The 18,481-nt window shown below is 45.2% G+C and overlaps 1 pseudogene; it reads right to left on the bottom strand.

The window, feature by feature from the left end:
* Positions 1-2,595: 2,595 nt before the first annotated feature.
* LOC123179427 (succinate--CoA ligase [ADP-forming] subunit beta, mitochondrial-like) lies at positions 2,596-7,254 on the bottom strand (annotated as a pseudogene).
* Between the last annotated feature and the right edge of the window lie 11,227 nt (positions 7,255-18,481).

Below are 18,481 nucleotides of genomic sequence, written 5' to 3'. Positions count from 1 at the left end.
TAATAAGAAGACTGAGGCCTGGTGTATATGATTCCACACGCAAAATAGCTGAGTCGCCAAAAGAAAGAATATTTTATTTAAATTTTGCTCGGAGTATACAGCTTGCAAATAATCTCCCAGACTGGAATGGCACTTGAGGTCTTAATTTGTCGGCTCACTTATCAGTCTTGGTCCAAATTGAATTGATGTTCCCACTCCATGTACGTACGGGAGTCCCCTCTCGGAAGAGATGCTTTTCAAAGGCCGTACGCTACTGTTGAATGGCCACGTACGTAGCATGTTGATCCAACGAAAAAACTACTCTAGTACTTACATGGTCTTGTTGCCATGGCGTGGAACTAGTTCCCGCTCAAGAACCCGCACCTCCACATCCACCCGATCGCCATGGCGTGTGGGGTGGAACTACTTCCTGCCGGACAAGATGCCGGACGGATCTGAAGGGGCAATATGCATGCATGTACGAGAGGGCGGCATCATCACGTCCATGCACAAGCTAGGTGGAGGCCGCCGGCGATGGGATGCCGGGGCGCGACATGAAGGAGCGAGCGAATGCTCAACTACTGCCAGACAGTGCATATCTTCTCCCTGGCCAGGGACCGCACGGCGCTCCTACTCTCACGCGCGCTCGATCCGCACGCCCACGACGCGCGTGGCACACGGCGAGCCCAACAGATCGGCCACTAGCACCCCGCGCGGCTCGCCAACAACCGCACACGCACACGCACACACACGCACGGCCGCCACGGGCTCGACCAGCTCGCGCGCACATGCACGCTGGCCGCGCTCACCGTGGCTTATTGCCTAACACAAGGGCGCCACGGAAAAGGAAGTCGATGGAGGAGTTCCTGGACGGCGTGAACGCGGCCATCCAAGACCAAGAGCGACAACTGGAGCCTGTCACCTGCACGGCGCACCCCCTAGGATGGGTGCGACGGCCGGGGACGCGCATGCACGGCGAGAGTGGCTGTACGTGTCCGAGTCTGCATGCATGCTGACCGCGGTGGGCGTCAACCCCATGAATCAGTGATGATCACCATACAAGTCCGTGGCCTACTGCCTCGCAGAGCAGCTGAAACGCGATCACTCCTCCGGAAATAAACTACTCCGCAGATGAATAGTTGCGCCACGTACGCGGAAGGAATAATAAGTTTAGCTCGGCTTTGTGATGCAAGAACGTTGCAGGATCAGTATGGAAAAATTACCAGGGTTGCATGCCTCCATGCTTGAAAAGAAGATTTGTAAATTTTATTTTGATTCAAGTCTAATGATGCAAAAAATTAATCAAGTTCATAAAAAATATACTATCAACAACTACAATATCAAAATGGTATCATTAAATTAAATGCAATAAAATATTTATTATGCATCTCTATATTATCTGTGTTGATAATTTTCTAATCAATCAAACTTACACCATTTGACTACGGACAAAACTTACACGTACACGCTTTCTTTTAGAGTATGAAGGGGGTAAAGGCATCTTCAACGCTGACCCCGCATCCACACGGTACGGTTGCGCGTGGTTTGAGGGTCGACGTTGGAGATGCCCCAAGACACTACCGGTACCGGTTGTCCGGACAAAATTTGAGCATTATCATTTCAAAACTTGTTAAAAATCCGGTTCGGTTCTCTCAGATGTAATATTTATATTTATATTTGAACTATTGTTGTACTAGCGATATCTGCATTTTATTTATAGATTTTTTATCTACAATTATTTTGAGTGTTGCGGACTCGCAAATAAAAACAGGTCCAAGCCAGTTTGCAGACAAATAGCATATGTACATTTTAGGGGGAATGCCCTTAGTAGCTTAGGTTTTCGGTTGTTCGACGCCATGGCTTGGGCAAGGCCACATCGAGTAATAAAGCTTCATATCATGCTATGCTCGTTGGTGGGTGATGTGATGGATCTTGTTGCTAGTCTGTTCAACTGGGGATGGTGTGACGATGACATCCTATAAAACTGTAGCTCGCTCGACAAATTGGGACGAAGTTGTTTCTTCCGGTCGGTACAGTGTAGCAAGGTGGTACCTAGACTCCCCGCAAAGCCCAAAAAAAAGGTTCTATACACAGACGGGCCTACGATATGCTACCCGTAGCCGGCAGGAAGAAACCACATCCATGGGTTGTTGCGGTTGGACAACATACGGGTCATCGATGGCACGACGCATGAGACCGCTGCGGGTGTCATGGACAATACTGCAGCAGAAATTCAACATTTATCTGGATCAAAAGCCGTTGGTTTGATCGGCAGTATAGCAAGAGACCAAGAGAAAATAGCTGGAGTGAAGTTGGTCCTGTAAAGCTAGTGGCTAATTCAACCCTTCTTGAGACATTTATATATACGACTTGCACTTACGCTTTGCAGTTAGTGGCTAATCTGGGTAAATCTCCCATGTAGTACTAGTAAGCTTTTGGGCTGTCCCAACACAAAACATATGAAAATACAGGTGGGGTTGAAAATTCAAAAAGAAATTAAATACTTCTCTGGGACTCTTAATGAAATTCAAATAAACTCCACATGTTGAGGTGTTTCTTGAATAGTGAAACACAAAATCATTCCAAGCACAACACATGCAAATTCTGTGTGAGTCATCACCATTTCATTTTCAGATACAATAATTCGGTCTTTACAACCTCAGCTTCCGCATTAGAATACCCAAGACAACGTGCAATATCAAAAATAAAACCAGAAATTTCGGGTTGCATGATTTTAACATCTTAGGCCACCTAGTTAAAATGCAAGCTGCAGTAATTGACTAGGCAAATTAAGTGTCAACATGTACTCTAGCTAGTGAGTGATTCGGGCAAAACAGGTCAATCCTACTCTAGTGTAAACACAACTTTCACTGATGATATGGTACAACCATTCATCATTTCACCGATGCTTTTACAGCCTTCTCCGCAGCATCATCAAGATCTTCTGCGGTCATCAATGTCATTCCACTTTCATGCAATAAGAGCACCATAACTGCTCAAATCTCAAACATGAAGAAGCATGACTCTGCTATCACGCATGCACAAAGATGATCACCAATACCTTAAGAATCCTTTTCCCTTGGTCTGCATTGGTGCCTTCTAGCCGAACAACAACAGGGACCTTAAGATCAACCTGATAATAGGAGTACAAGTGTAAGAATTTGCTACAGGAAAAGTATATTACGATGCAACAATCAAAGATAAGCTAGTCACTTGTACGTCAGGAGTTAGTTTCTGAAATGGGATGACAAATACACTGTGCCCAAGCTCAAGAAAAAGTTCCCCGCAGAAATAAACAAACACTGGATAGGTGATCTTTTTTTTTACTGAAAACGAGCTACAACAATATGGTGTATTCATTCAATCAGAACTTGATAGATACCTGTTTAGCTGCATTCACTATTCCCCTTGCTATCTCGTCGCACTGCACGATACCTCCAAAAATGTTCACTAGAATTGCCTTCACTCCATCATCTGAAGTCAGTATCTTAAATGCTTCCACAACCTGAATAAAAGTTTTACAAAAAATGAACTTGCGCATTTGTTGAAAACAATATGTGCAAACAAAGTTCTTCACACGGATTTTAAGTCATTAATCATTAGTTTTTGCAACCTCTTTTGGCTGTTGATAGAATTTATACATTTCACCCGGGATGATAATTACAAACAAAAAAAAATCCCACTATGCATACCTGTCCCTCGGATGCACTCCCACCAACATCAAGAAAATTGGCAGGTGTACCACCATGCAGCTTAATGATGTCCATCGTAGCCATTGCCAATCCTGCACCATTCACCATGCAACCAATCTCTCCATCAAGCCCAATGCACTTCAAATCTGCTTTAGCAGCAGCCACCTGTAAAGTTGGTAAAGATAAACATCTCATCAGTTGATATTGCTCTTATATTTTTTAGGATAATATAATCTGTAGAGGCAAGTCTTCCTTCAAACGAAGGGTTAGCGATTACAAAATAAAGTAGAGAACAGTTTAACAGAGACAAACTGAACATAAAAAAGGCATTGATGGAAAAAGCAACACATGAAATACCTCTCTGGGGTCCTCCTGTGTTGTATCACGCAGTGCAAATATTTCTTTCAGCCTAAATGCGGCGTTATCATCGAAACTCAACTTTGAATCAGCAGCAACTAGCTTTTTATCAGCTGTCTCGGCAAGAGGATTTATCTACTCACATAAGAAACCCAAATCAATCATAAGATTGCCAAAGATATGAAACATCATAAATTAGAATCACTTCACATTGTAGCACCTCTAACATTGTGCAGTCGGTCTTCCAGAAAAGTTTACATAACTTCTTGATCTATTCTATAGACGATTTCACGTCTGCTTTCTTTAGTGATAAACCATCAACAACTTTAGCTGCATCCTCATCGGTGATTCCCTTGGACAGGTTAACAGGAAGCTGGTAATACAAAGAATTGAATTTAAATGCGTAAGCAAATTATCAGATCAAGAAAGGTATGCACTAATCCAAAATCAAGTGGAAGAAATAGATGACCTTAATTACCACTTTCGGATAAATGTCTGCCAGATGTGCAATGTTTGCTCCGCCTTTGCGGCAAATTATAATAACCTAAAAAATTAATATGAACATTAGCAATCAGCATTAGAAAAAAATCTCACAGCATGAATCTTTACAATTGAAACAGGGGAGAATGTACATTAAGCAGCTAAAAGTTTGACTGAGATACATTATAGGGTTTACAAAAAGTAAAGCGGCCAAAACATCTAACAACGCTCAAGGACTAGGTCGCATCACCCCAAATGTAGAAAGTAGAAAGGAAATTTCGATGCGTGGCCTAGAAAATCTATATCAGAACAAATACAAAAGTAGAAAGAAAATTTCGATGCGTGGCCTAGAAAATTTGTACAAGAAATTTGTCTAATGATGCATACAAAATTTGCGCAACTTAATACAGTGAGATACTAATGTGAAAGCCCGTTATGAGACGACTAAAGATCTTCAAACTGAATAATAATAAATTGATCATTTAAATTAAATAATTGGGGAAACTTGCTATATAGGGGCAAAGAGAAACACTACTATGATCCTTGTTTTCATGTATGCATATTCATGCACACAATCTTATAAATTATCATGGGTCGACAACCTAAACAAGTCTGGAATAAAAACAATCAACAACACTAACAACTGTTTCCTTCGGCACTTATACATGAGAAAGGTTTGTAATACCATTAAATCTTATAAAAACAATATAGACCACACTGATTTATTCAGAGTGGAACATATGCTGGTAATGGAAAATGACAAAATGAACAAGCTCGCCAGTGATCAATGACATACTGGAGTACAACTCTTCCTATCAAGGGTGATCGCAAAGTACATCTCATTAACAAGCGACATTTTCTCACATAAGTAGACCTGGCAAACAGAATAGAAAAAATTATCAATAGTTAAAAATAAGAACTAAATGACGGCAGTATTATTCAAATATCGTTTACCTGAAAAGTTGAAATTCATATGCACTATTGTACTATTAAAATAACTGAAAAAATGTTGTAGATTAACAAGGGGAAGTCCTATTGTCATTGCGCGGCACCAACAACGTACTGGGTACAGTGACATGGCCCATTCAACTATATTTTATTATTGTATCTTATTTCATATGAACATAAGTATCCCGGAAGTGCCTTATCGGTGTATACAGCATAGCTCTAAACATTGATAGAAACCACTAAGGTGGGTATCAAGCCCGTGGAAGCCACAACTTGCTTAGTGAAGACTCACGAAATATGTTAAACGCAACTGAAACTGAACAGCAGAAGCATATACCAACAGCAAATAAGAACAACAAGCCAATCACAACAATAAGGAAATGAAGATGCTGAAGATGGGATAAGATTAGCAAAAACAAACCTTGCTCACAAGCATCCCTTGTGGACCAGTTTGTTTTGTTACCAGGACCTGGTTAAGCATCTTAGCTGCAGATGAGTCAGTACAAACACTATTAGGGAAAACATGCACAACCAACTAAAAATTAACTACAGTTTAGTTGATTCCCTCTGAAGAAAATGACTAATGACAACACTACATGTCACTAGAAAACCAATGGATGCAAGTTCAAACGGAATGGCACATTAACTCAGAACGCAACAAATGTGTGGATACAACATAGATTCTGAGAAAAGGTATCATGTCACGCTTCATAGAAGTACATGAGCTTATGTTGGATTTTTTCACTGTGACAACTGATAAATGCAATGCCAAATTTTTTGATGCAACCAACAAAATGAAGGGATGCATGCTTGGCCTTCATGTGTGTGGATAGTTGTATACCATAAAATTGGTCAGGTGGCGCACATTTCTAGTATAATGCAGCAAGAATGATAATGATTATGCATAAATGTGGATTTTCTAAGCCTAAAATCTCTATGATACATCTCAGCAAATGCTTACACACATAATATCTTCAAACTGCGTTACTACACAATGAATATGAACATAACAGAATTTAAACTACCGCTCAAAAGATTTACCTGCAAGGCCTTCGCCTCCTCAGCCTTAACAATATGGCCGCCGCCCATTAATCCGTTCTTGAAAGATCCCAATCCACAGCCACCGGCAAGGATTTGGCTTTTCATAACAATCTGCAATGGTGTAATCTTTTAAACACTATTGAACTAGGAGCAACAACATCATCCAAGCTGTTAATGTGATACACACAGCAGCAGAAATACATTATTCGCAAGGAACTGCCCGGCGAAACAATCTGATGGCAGGAGCATAACTAACACGGGTACAAGAGTATTTAGGTACAGAACACTGAGAGGAAAGTGGGATGTTGTCTTAGTTAATTAGAAGAGCTTTTCGAGGTCATAACTTAAGCAGGAACGCCTATGCCAAGACAACATTATAACTCCAAGAGGAACCCTACATGACTTGACCCTATGTCATTCAGACACCGGTCCCGCCCGCCATAAAAACAACAGGGCATCGCTTTTCACGACCGGATTGGGGTGGGCGTCGGGCTTGTACCGTCCAGGGCTGGTCCAAACATATTATGGACCCCGGGGCGAAATTCCCTTTTGTTTATGCAAAACAATACAATTACATATATTTTTGTACTAAACTTTTGTATTCTTCTATATATATTATTTCGTTAGACTACAACCTAAAAGAGTATGATGTTATGCCCTTAGTTGGCATATTTAATCACACAACAATATTGCTAATTGTTAATTATTGTATTCCTTGTCATAAGTTGTAATGTACATCAGTAAAAAAGTAAGCTAAATTAAGTTATGTCTCTTGAAAAAAGTTCATTTTGATGATTGCATAAATTATATAGTGTATACAAATTGCATGGGTGTGTGAACCTATCATTATTATAATATCTTTAAATATCATGATAGAGCTTCCTAAAGCATATTGTCTAAAAAAGGTCTTAATGGTACTTTCTAGTGTATTACTAGGTAAGTATATTTGAAGAAAAATATAGAGTATAAATTGAGTACTTGGCAACTGAATCCTGGAAATTAAGCTCGGTATAAATTGACAATACGTGTGTGCTCTTTACTTGATACTTGGTACTAAAGTAGCATCGCTTATAATAGTTGAAAGCGCGGGTTTACTCCCGAAGGGGGAGTGAATGGGAGATTTTTAGAAATTCGACAAACTCTAATGAATTTGACAAAGATCGGAATTAAGAATTAGAAACAGGGGCGAAACTAAATCATCGTCGAGAAATAAAAACATGCATACAATGTAGATGGAGGTGAAGAACATGCAATCATACAGGGATCAAGCCCTAACAATTTGATTCGATCACATACAAATTTCATCAATCCCCATCTACCTCCAATATGCCTATAGTGGAATTACTCACTCCCAGTGGTGAGCATCATGAGGTTGCCGATGAAGAGGGGTTGTTGATGACGAGGGCGATGAATCCCCCTCTTCGGAGCCCCGAACAGACTACAGATCCGCCCTCCCGATGAAGAGCAGGAGGTGGCAGCGGCTCCGTATCGTAAAATGTGATAATTCCTTCTCTCTGGTTTTTTCTCCGGATGACTTTACTTATGGACTTGGAGGTAGAGCAAAGCAAATGGAGACCTGTGGGACCCACAAGCTCAGTCGATGCGCCCGCCCCCCTGAGCTTGTGGCTCACAGGTCCCCCCCCCCCCCCCCCGCTGGTAAGTTCTGGCGCCAGTATTTTTATTAATTCCAAAATAAATGTGAATTTTCGTCCAATTCCGAGAACTTATAATTCTCCACAAAATTAACACCAAAATAATTCTGCTAAAAACAGTGTCAGTCCGGGTTGGTTTCATTCAAATCATGCAAATTAGAGTCCAAAACAAGAGCAAAAGTGTTTGGAGAAGTAGGTATGTTGAGGGAGATGGTCTTCTAGGACTTAGTGTCATCGAAGAGGAAGAAGACAACGAAGACTTTGAAACCGTTCTTGGCATAATTTTAAATGATGATATTCGGTGGCCTAGGAGGAGATCATAGTTTGGCCTCATACAAATCAACTGTGATAGTGCGGAGGGCCATGCCAAGATCATGAGAGACTACTTTGATCCAAATCCAACCTATCCGGAGAAGTACTTTCGCCCGCGCTTTGGGATGCACATAAGTCTTTTTCTAACCATTGCAAAAGCCGTTGAGAAGTATGATGACTGGTTCAAGCTTCGAAGAAATGCATGCACAGAGATGAGTTGAAGCCCTGTGATGAAGTGCATTGCAGTTGTTTGAGTCTTGCCATATGGGTGTTCGGCCGATGCAATTGACGACTATGTTCGCATTGGTGAAGACACAATCTTGGAGGCCGTTCAAAGGTTCACTAAAGCAGTGATCGATGTTTTTGGACCAAAGTACTTGAGAGTACCCAACGAAGAAGACACCTAGAGGCTGATGACAGAGAGTAAAGCAAGATCATGGTCGGGGATGCTTGGATCACTTGACTGTATGTACTAGAAAATTGAAGAATTGTCAGTACAAAGGCCATTGCAACAATCCAACGATAATTCTTGAGGCAGTTGTAACGAAGGATCTTTGGATATGGCATTCATTCTTTGGTTTGCCTGGCTCTCGCAATGACTTGCATTTGTTGTCGAGATCACCACTGTTTTCTAGGCTTATTACAGGGATGCTCATGCTTGCAACTATCCGGTCGATGGGCACAACTACTCGATGGGTGACTACCTTGTGGATGGCACTATCCCCCATGGGCCACATTAGTCAAAACAATTTCGCGTCCAAAAGGTAACAAAAATATTCAATTTGCCCAATATCAAGAAGCGGCTAGGAAAGATATATAGAGAGCTTTTAGTGTGCTTAAAAGCGCTTTTGCAATTGTTTGTGGCCCTGCCGAGTACTGGATCTCCAGCGTTCTATGGCAGATCATGACGTGTTGCATCATATTGCATAACATGATCATTGAAGATGAGAGAGAGATGCATACATCACCAACGGGACTCTTGTTGAGCCAGACTATGTTCCAAATAGAATGCAGGCATTCCTTGAAGGGCATCGCAGGATCAAGAACCGACAAGTTCATAATAAGCTCCAAGAAGATCTTATTGAGCATCACTGGCAAATTCATCCCACTTCGTAGTTGTGCTTTTACATGTTATTTGCTACATTTAAACCATTTAGATGTGTTTAAATTTGAATAATTCGGTTTGTAAACTATATTCATGATTTGCATGAACATTCATATTTTATGTTTAGTTTCTATATGTGTGCTAATATGTTGTTGCAATGTAAATTAGAATTGCGTAATAAGTTAGAAAAAACAAAATTATACTCCGTTATGTTCATTTAGGAGATTAAGCTAGGTCCGGCCAAACTATGTGTGCTAATTTGTACCCAAAGCTGCTAGGCCGGAGAGGTTTACTTGGCCGGATCCTCCTCTGAGATAGAGCATCGACTAGAGTTGGCCACATTGCTCCACTGCCTTGTCATGATCATTGACAGCATCATCATCCATGGCTGCACCCCCTTGTCTTTTCCACAACGTTGAGACCCTTGGTCGGCCCTGACTCGTGGCTTGCGCAGGGCTGGTCCACCTTGGCCTCCATCTCCTCAAATGTAGAGAGATTGTGTTGAAGGAGGGTGGTCGGGCTTGAGGTGGAGCAGTAGGCCGACCATGGGCGCGGGAGGACGCGAGGCTAGGGCAACAACGGAGAGGGAGGGCAGCGATGGAGCTGAGACCAGGAGGCGAAGGAGCGGGCACCATGGGGGCGGGGTGGTATGGACGGGCAACTGGTCCTCATCGTTCTCGTCTGCACCGTGCATCGGCGGTGGCGGCAGTGCGGAGAGAAGGGGGATGAAAACCCAGACCCAAAAAAGAAAAGAAAAATAATAATCCTGTGGTGTGGTGGTTCGATTATTTGCGCCGCAGCAGCAAGCCGCAAGCGAAGTACGAACGAGCAGCCACGTACCCGGACCAGAGGAAAGCAGAGCCGAGGGAAGCAGGGGAGATGCAGAGGAAAGCAGAGGAACCACGAACGAGTAGCTGTCGCCGCTGCCGAAGCTGTGGACACCACGGTCGGCGCCTGTGCTCCTGAGGTCGCCGACGTTGCTGCCAGCTGCACGATCACCAGGCCGTCGATGAATGGCTTGGTCTCGTACCGGAAGGGGCCAAGAGGCCTTCCTACGACACTGCCTGTGAAGTGTGAACTGCACCGGCACCGGCCCGGCGTCAGGTACGGGGTGCACCGCGCCGAGCTGTGCACCTTGAGGAACTCCCGGTCGAGGTCGGCAGCCTCGGACGCGTACCATGCATCGCGTGGAGTTGTTAGCTGTTCGCGCGTGTGGCCATCTGTTGGCATGTGGCCAGGTTGGCCAGTGGTTCCCATGTTATGTGGGTTGGGCTGTATTGGTTTTAGCTCGGTTTTTCGCAATTAACCAAGCAATTCTCTCCCATTCTTAATCAATGAAAATGGCAAGTCTTTTGCCTCATTTCAAAAAAAAAATCTTCCTATCCAACTTTTATTTTCCTTCTTTTCATTCTACTAGACAGAGGTTTAGTTTTGCATCTATAGAAGAAATCTTTCACCCTTTCTCAGAGTAGCTTGGCTTTTAGGATTTTGCTTTGCAATTATACTTCAATCTTTGGGCAAGATCCAGAACAGGATCCAAACCAAGATTTGCTACATTTAAATGGTCACATTTAAGTTTGTAAAATACCAAATAGTAGGGTAAGCCGCAAATTTGTATGGCTACTGCCGGTAAACTTTGGAAACGAGCATCATGTTGTTCAAATTTATTTTGAAAAAAAAAACATGCTTGGTCCTTTTGCTTTTGACAACGAAATCGGAGTTGCTTGGTTCAGATCATTCAGGTTAGGAAACTACTGTAGCTACTTAGCAAAAGTTGTTGATCATCGACCTTGTGTTGTTGCCATGCTTGCTCTCCACAGTTTATTTGTTTGTTTGTCTGTTATATGCATGATACGTGAAAACAAAGTAGAGGTTGTCGTCGTGTTGAACTTCTCCACAGGCGGGAGCTCCTATTATACGCTCTGGGCATCAAAATGTCAGCCCGAAACACAAAGCGTCCCCACCTGAGCCGGCCAATTACAGTCGTGCATATCAACATTTTCGTCCCCTGCGACAAGTGTCGACTGCCCTAAAAAAACACTGCAGCAATCGGGTGAATATAGCAGCCGGTTTTCAAAGATTTCTGGATTTTTTATCAACTATTGAGAACTTCTAAACTCGAACAATTTTTCAAAAACTTGAACATTCTTAATAATTCCAAAACATTTTAAAAAATGCAAATACTTTTCAAAAAAATTACATTTTTCGGACTGACTTGTTTTGAAAAAACCAGAAAAAACTTGTATTTTTTGGAAAATTTGAACTATATTCAAAATTTCTGAACGTCTTAACGAAATACGAACTTTTTGGAATTTATTAACAATATTTAAAACATGGTATGTTTTAGAAATTCCCAACACTTTTGGAACACGAGCTTTTTAAAGCATGAATATTTTCTAAAACAAATTTCCTTTTTATTGTTGAAACATTTTTCTAGAAAATTTGAAACAGGAAAAAAAGAAAAGAGAAAAAATAAAGACAACCGCCAGAGAAAAACAACAGAAAATAAAAAACCAACAGATAACATTATAGACTATTCTTAATACAGGAATAACCAGGAGCAACCAAATGAGCTGGCTCAAATCCGTAGCGTCGTGTATACGATCTGGCGGCTATCTGAGGCAGAATGCGTCCAGTAGGGATCATCCTTTTGCCGCAAAAAAAAAAAAGTAGGGATCATCCTTTTCTCGCCCGCAGCAATCAAACCTAGTATCGCCTCAAGGTGTCCTCCCCGTCTCTATTATTGGGTTGGCCCAAATAACTTCTTCTCTGCTTCTTCATTTATTCTTGTTGTAAAGTTCACCGCGAATTTGCAAAATGTAAATATAGTAGTCACTCTGGTCCAACTAATTGACGCTGCCTTAGTACAACATTAGTTTGGATCGGAGGGAGTATGAAACTTTTGTTAGCGTATTTTAAAAACAATAGTTGATAAAAATTTGAAAATTTTCATGAGCTTCAAAAAATGTATATATGATTTTTATGAAAATGGTATACAATATTACAAAAAAGGGCGAGTACTTGAAATAAAATGTTTCATGCCATTGGAAAAATGAACTTGACATTTAAAAAATGTTCACGCCTTCCAAAAGTATGTTCAGTTTAAAAAAATGCTTATAGTACAATGTAAATGTATGTTAGTGTAGTTAAAACAAATGTCCAACCTTTAATCAACCTTTCCTCCCCATCTCTACTATTGGTTCGGCCCAAGTAACTTCTTCTCTGCTTCTTCATTCATTATTTTTTTTAAGTTCACCTTGACTTTGCAAAATGTAAATATAGTACTCACTCCGGTCCAAATCAATTGACGCTGCCTTCGTACAACTTTAATTTGGATCGGAGGGAGTATGACACTTTTGTTAGCTTATTTTAAAAACAATAGTTGATAAAATTTTGAAAATGTTCATGAGCTTCAAAAAATGTATATATGATTTTTATAAAAATGTTATACAATTTTACAAAAAAGGGCGAGTACTTCAAATAACATGTTTCATGCCATTGGAAAAATGGACTTGACATTTAAAAAATGTTCACGCCTTCCAAAAGTATGTTCAGTTTTTACAAAAATGCTTATAGTACAATGTAAATGTATGTTAGTGTAGTTAAAACAAATGTCCAACCTTTACTCAACCTTTCATCCCCGTCTCTACTATTGGTTCGGCCCAAGTAACTTCTTCTCTGCTTCTTCATTCATTATTTTTTTAAAGTTCACCTCGACTTTGCAAAATGTAAATATAGTACTCACTCCGGTCCAAATCAATTGACGCTGCCTTCGTACAACTTTAATTTGGATCGGAGGGAGTATGACACTTTTGTTAGCTTATTTTAAAAACAATAGTTGATAAAATTTTGAAAATGTTCATGAGCTTCAAAAAATATATATATGATTTTTATAAAAATGTTATACAATATTACAAAAAGGGCGAGTACTTGAAATAAAATGTTTCATGCCATTAGAAAAATGAACTTGACATTTAAAAAATGTTCACGCCTTCCAAAAGTATGTTCAGTGTTTACAAAAATGCTTATAGTACAATGTAAATGTATGTTAGTGTAGTTAAAACAAATGTCCAACCTTTGCTCAACCTTTCCTCCCCGTCTCTACTATTGGTTCGGCCCAAGTAACTTCTTCTCTGCTTCTTCATTCATTATTTTTTTAAAGTTCACCTCGACTTTGCAAAATGTAAATATAGTACTCACTCCGGTCCAAATCAATTGACGCTGCCTTCGTACAACTTTAATTTGGATCGGAGGGAGTATGACACTTTTGTTAGCTTATTTTAAAAACAATAGTTGATAAAAATTTGAAAATGTTCATGAGCTTCAAAAAATGTATATATGATTTTTATAAAAATGTTATACAATATTACAAAAAAGGGCGAGTACTTGAAATAAAATGTTTCATGCCATTGGAAAAATGAACTTGACATTTAAAAAATGTTCACGCCTTCCAAAAGTATAAACAAAGTTGCGGAGGAGGACCGCCGAGCGCGGCAACCGGAAGATGAGGTCCATCCAGTCACACCAGAGACAGAGAGGCGGGAACCCCCACACCTCGATGATGTTGCGTAGGCTGCTGTCCCAAGCGATGGTGTCCTTTGCAAAAATCCAGCTTGAGGACAGGAGTGGCCGCGACTCTCTTATGACAACACCGCCGCATAAATTCATTGATCAGAAGAAGGTGTTACAAGAGTCCTTAGAGGAGGAAAGCATCGCAAAGGCAGCGCAAAAAGAAAAGAAAGAAAAGGACCCGTCGGCAGCATCGCAAACCCAAGCTCTACCATCAAACGTGAACACCATCAGAACCCCTCGGCAGGATCACCAAGGTGACGCCTCTAAGGAGGAAAACGAAGCTGAGGACTCCATCGTCACCCGATCTGGCACTGCCCGATCTTAGGTTTTCACCCGGAGATCTCACGCTATTGGGAAGGAAGGGAACGGCTCCACAACGATACCTCCAAGGAGGAAGACGACATCCGTGGACGCCATTACCGCCGGCAACGATAGAGTCGATGCATGATTTTCATCCGGAGCCGAGTCTTCCACCAACAATCCAAGGATCTGAGGCCACCAGCGCCACAGTGCAACATGAGCCCAAAGCAAACACTACTAGAGACGAATTGGTCAAGCCGCACGCAGGAACTCGGCGAGCACACGCCAACCCGACCGGTCCGCACCGCCGCTCGCAGACCCTGGGCGATCCAAGCCAGATCTGGCCATCCTCTACCTCCGCGCGCAGAACATGGCGATCCTCCGCACCGCAGCGCACAGGCAAGGTCGAGGGAGAACCAAACATAGCCGATCCGCACCACCGCGCGCAGGACTTGGCAAGATCCAGGCCGAAACTGTGCGGCTCGCACCGCCGCGCGCAAGAACAGCACAATCCATGCTAGATCTGGCCTGCCCGAACCTTCTGTAGCACATGACAAACTGAACGGCGCCACAGCTCCAGGAGCCGGGCGTGGACGCGCTTGAAGGAGAGACAACCACCAGCCATCCCCGACACCACCACTGCAACCACCACACGTCGCCGGACTAGGCGCGAAACGCAACCACTCTCCAACGACGCCTAGTGCCTCCTCGAGCCGGCCCTCCAGCCACAGGTTGGCAGAGGCTAGATCTGGCTAAAGCCGACCGCAGCGCCCCCGCACCCCCACGGCGCCCGAGCGGGCAGCACTGGCCTGCCGCGCCCACGGCGCCTGCCTGGCGCCCCGGCGCCCGCCGCACGCGCCTCCGTCTGCACTCCACACCCGCCGCGCGCATCGGCAGCCCGCTAGCCGCGCCTGGCGTCCCGACGCCCGCTCGCCGCGCCTGCCTGGCGAGTCGACGCCCGCGCGCCGTGGCGACCACGCCTGCTCCTCGCGCCCCCGCGCCTCTCCTTGGCCGAGCGGCCCCGCACCGCCATGGCCTCGCGAGAGGGAAGAAGAGGAAGGCCCCGCCGCCGCCGACGCCGCGCGGGCTTTGCCCGGCGGCGCTTGCCGGCGGCGGCGAGGGAAGGTGGGCGGATCTGGAGGAGGCTGGTGCGGCGGCTAGGTTTCGCCCGGGTCGCCCGCGGGGTGGGGCGACACGAGCGACGGATTGCAAATGTTGATCTGATGATTCTTGGGAGGGTTGGCGATTTGCCTTTTGCAGTCTTGTTGTTACCCCTGTGCAAAGGACCTTCACATTGTCATTCCCATTTTGCAGCGAAACCGGCCGGAAGTCGCGAAACTGGCTCAAGTGGTACTACACGGAGCCGGTGCAGGGGCAGGTGAGCTACGCCTATGCCGACGCGCTGGACAAGCTGGCGGCGACGGAGCTCCAGCTCCCTGTGTGGATCACGGAGCTGCACGTGTCGGTGCGCGCCGACGACCAGGTGGTGCTGCGCGAGGCGTTCGCGCACCCGGCCGTGAAGGTGATCATGTTGTGGGGGTTCATGCAGAGCCGCATGCATGTGGCGCTCCCACGGGCAGGGCAGCTTGTCAACGCCGACGACGCGCTCAGCGAGTCCGGTGGGAGTGGGCGTGGCACGAGCGCGGGATGGTTGGACGCCAACGGGCACTCCAAGTTCTGGGGGTTCCACGCAGGGCAAGTACTTGGTGGAGCTGGCGGCCCGCGTTGGACGTGCACGAGGGGGGCGCGCCGCTCGCGGTGGACATGAAGCTGTGACCAACTCCACTCGACTCGACGCCGTCTTGTGTTGCCCTTACCTTACTCAGTTGGTGGTGATGGTAGTAGGCACGGGGGTACGTACTACCTATGGATACACGTGGGCGTGTACATACGCACACGTGTTTGATGTTGCAACCAAAGGAAGGATACGAGCTGTCATGCCCGTCGGCCGGTGAGCAGCTACCTAGCCGGGTCCGTGGACTCGCGCGCGGTGGCATGTGCAAGGTATGACACCTATCATGCTCCCGCGCTGCAAGGACGGCCAGGGGCACTAGATCGAGATGCCTGATGCGAGCCAACGCGACGCCGCAAGCTCAGGTGATGGTGGCCCGGCCGCCGCTGCCATGCCTGCACACACACGCACGCATTAGAGCTGTCGCCGTTCGCCCCTCGGCACCAAGATGCTCGTTGTGTACTCTGAAACAGGGGTCCAGGGGAAATATCTTCATCCAGGGTGTCTAGGTAGGTTTTGTACTTAACACACTACAGACGCAAGCGCTCATATACATATGTGCATCCACTCATCCCTACGAATGCACAGACGCGCACCTTCCTCCTATGAGCATCTTCGAAATACTAATCCTGAAACTCTGAACTTGCATGGTGGCACCCAAGTGAACAAGCTATATATAGTAATTGAAAGTTTTCCCCCTAATCTTGCTCACCTGATTTTCTTTGACCAAGCCATGTGCTGAGTTCAACATCGATCCAGGTACACTGCCATGTGGGTCATCATCAAAGTTGGACTAGACCGGATCACGCAAATCCTCCCTCAGTATTCCTCACCACTCTCGGTCACGCACCATTCCCTCGCCGCCATGCTCCGCCTCCGGTGGTGCGTCCTCAACCACCTCCTCTCCTCTCCATATCTAGCCACTTCTCCCGCATCCCATCTCCACCGCCTCATCTCCGCCACCGCGCCCGTCGCCGCCCCGAACGCCGCCTTCGCCGTGGAGGACTACCTCGTCGAAACCTGCGGCCTCACCCGAGCGCAGGCACTCAAGGCCTCCTCAAGTCCCCCTCCAACCCTGATGCCGTCCTCGCCTTCCTCGCCGGCCTCGGCCTCTCCGGCACCGATGCCGCCGTGGCCGTCGCGAAGGACCCCCAGGCTCCTCTGCGCCAAAGTGGATAAAGCCCTGGCCTCCAACGCCGCGGGGCTCGCCGGCCTCGGCCTCTCGCGCTGTGAGATCGCACGTATCGTCTCGCTGGCCGGCTACTCCTTTGGCAATAAATCTGCCGTCTACAAGCTACAGTACTACCTGCCCCTCTTGGGCTCATTGGAGAAGCTCCTCCACGCGATGAAGTTCAATTGCAATCTCCTCACATACAGCCTGGAGCGGGTCACCAAGCCCAACGTCGCGTTCCTCCGCGAGTGCGGGCTAGGTGCTTGTGATATTGCCAAGCTGTGCGTCGCTCGGCCCTGGATGCTCACCCTCAACATAGACCGCCTCTAGGCGATGGTGGCATGCGCCGAGGGTCTTGGCGTACACCGTGGCTCTAGGATGTTCTCGCGCGCGCTGACCGCTGTCGCATCTCTCCGTGAGGAGAGTATCGCCACCAGAGTGGACAACTTGAAGAACATTTTCAGATGGTCCGATGCTGAGGTGGACATTTGAAAGATCGAGAATAGGTGTCTAGAGGGGGGTGATTAGACCCACAACAAATAAAAGTAGCAGTTTTTTAAATTCTTCAAGTTGAGGTGGAGTTTTAGCACAAGTTTAAGCATTCGCAATACATTTCAAGCAAGCATGGCAAGAGTATATGAGGAACGGAAAGTAAAGCATGCAAGTTGCAAGAAAGTAAGGGCATGGGATTGGAGTGTGGAAACGCAATTGGAGATACGGAGATTTTTGGCGTGGTTCCAATAGGTGGTGCTATCGTACATCCACGTTGGTGGAGACTTCAACCCACGAAGGGTAACGGTTGCGCGAGTCCATGGAGGGCTCCACCCACGAAGGGTCCACGAAGAAACAACCTTGTCTATCCCACCATGACCATCGCCCACGAAGGACTTGCCTCACTTGGGTAGATCTTCACGAGTAAGCGGTCTCCTTGCCCTTACAAACTCCTTGGTTCAACTCCACAATCTTGTCGGAGGCTCCCAAGTAACACCTAACCAATCTAGGAGACACCACTCTTTAAAAGGTAATAAGTGGTGTGTTGATGATGAACTCCTTGCTCTTGTGCTTCAAATGATAGTCCCCCAACACTCAACTCTCTCTCACAGATTTGGCTATGGTGGAAAGATGATTTGAGTGAAAAGC

Source organism: Triticum aestivum, chromosome 1D (genome assembly GCF_018294505.1).
Source record: "Triticum aestivum cultivar Chinese Spring chromosome 1D, IWGSC CS RefSeq v2.1, whole genome shotgun sequence".
NCBI classification, from domain to species: Eukaryota; Viridiplantae; Streptophyta; class Magnoliopsida; order Poales; family Poaceae; genus Triticum; species Triticum aestivum.
Note: the sequence above shows the minus strand (reverse complement) of the source record. Positions and strands in the feature narration are given on the sequence as shown.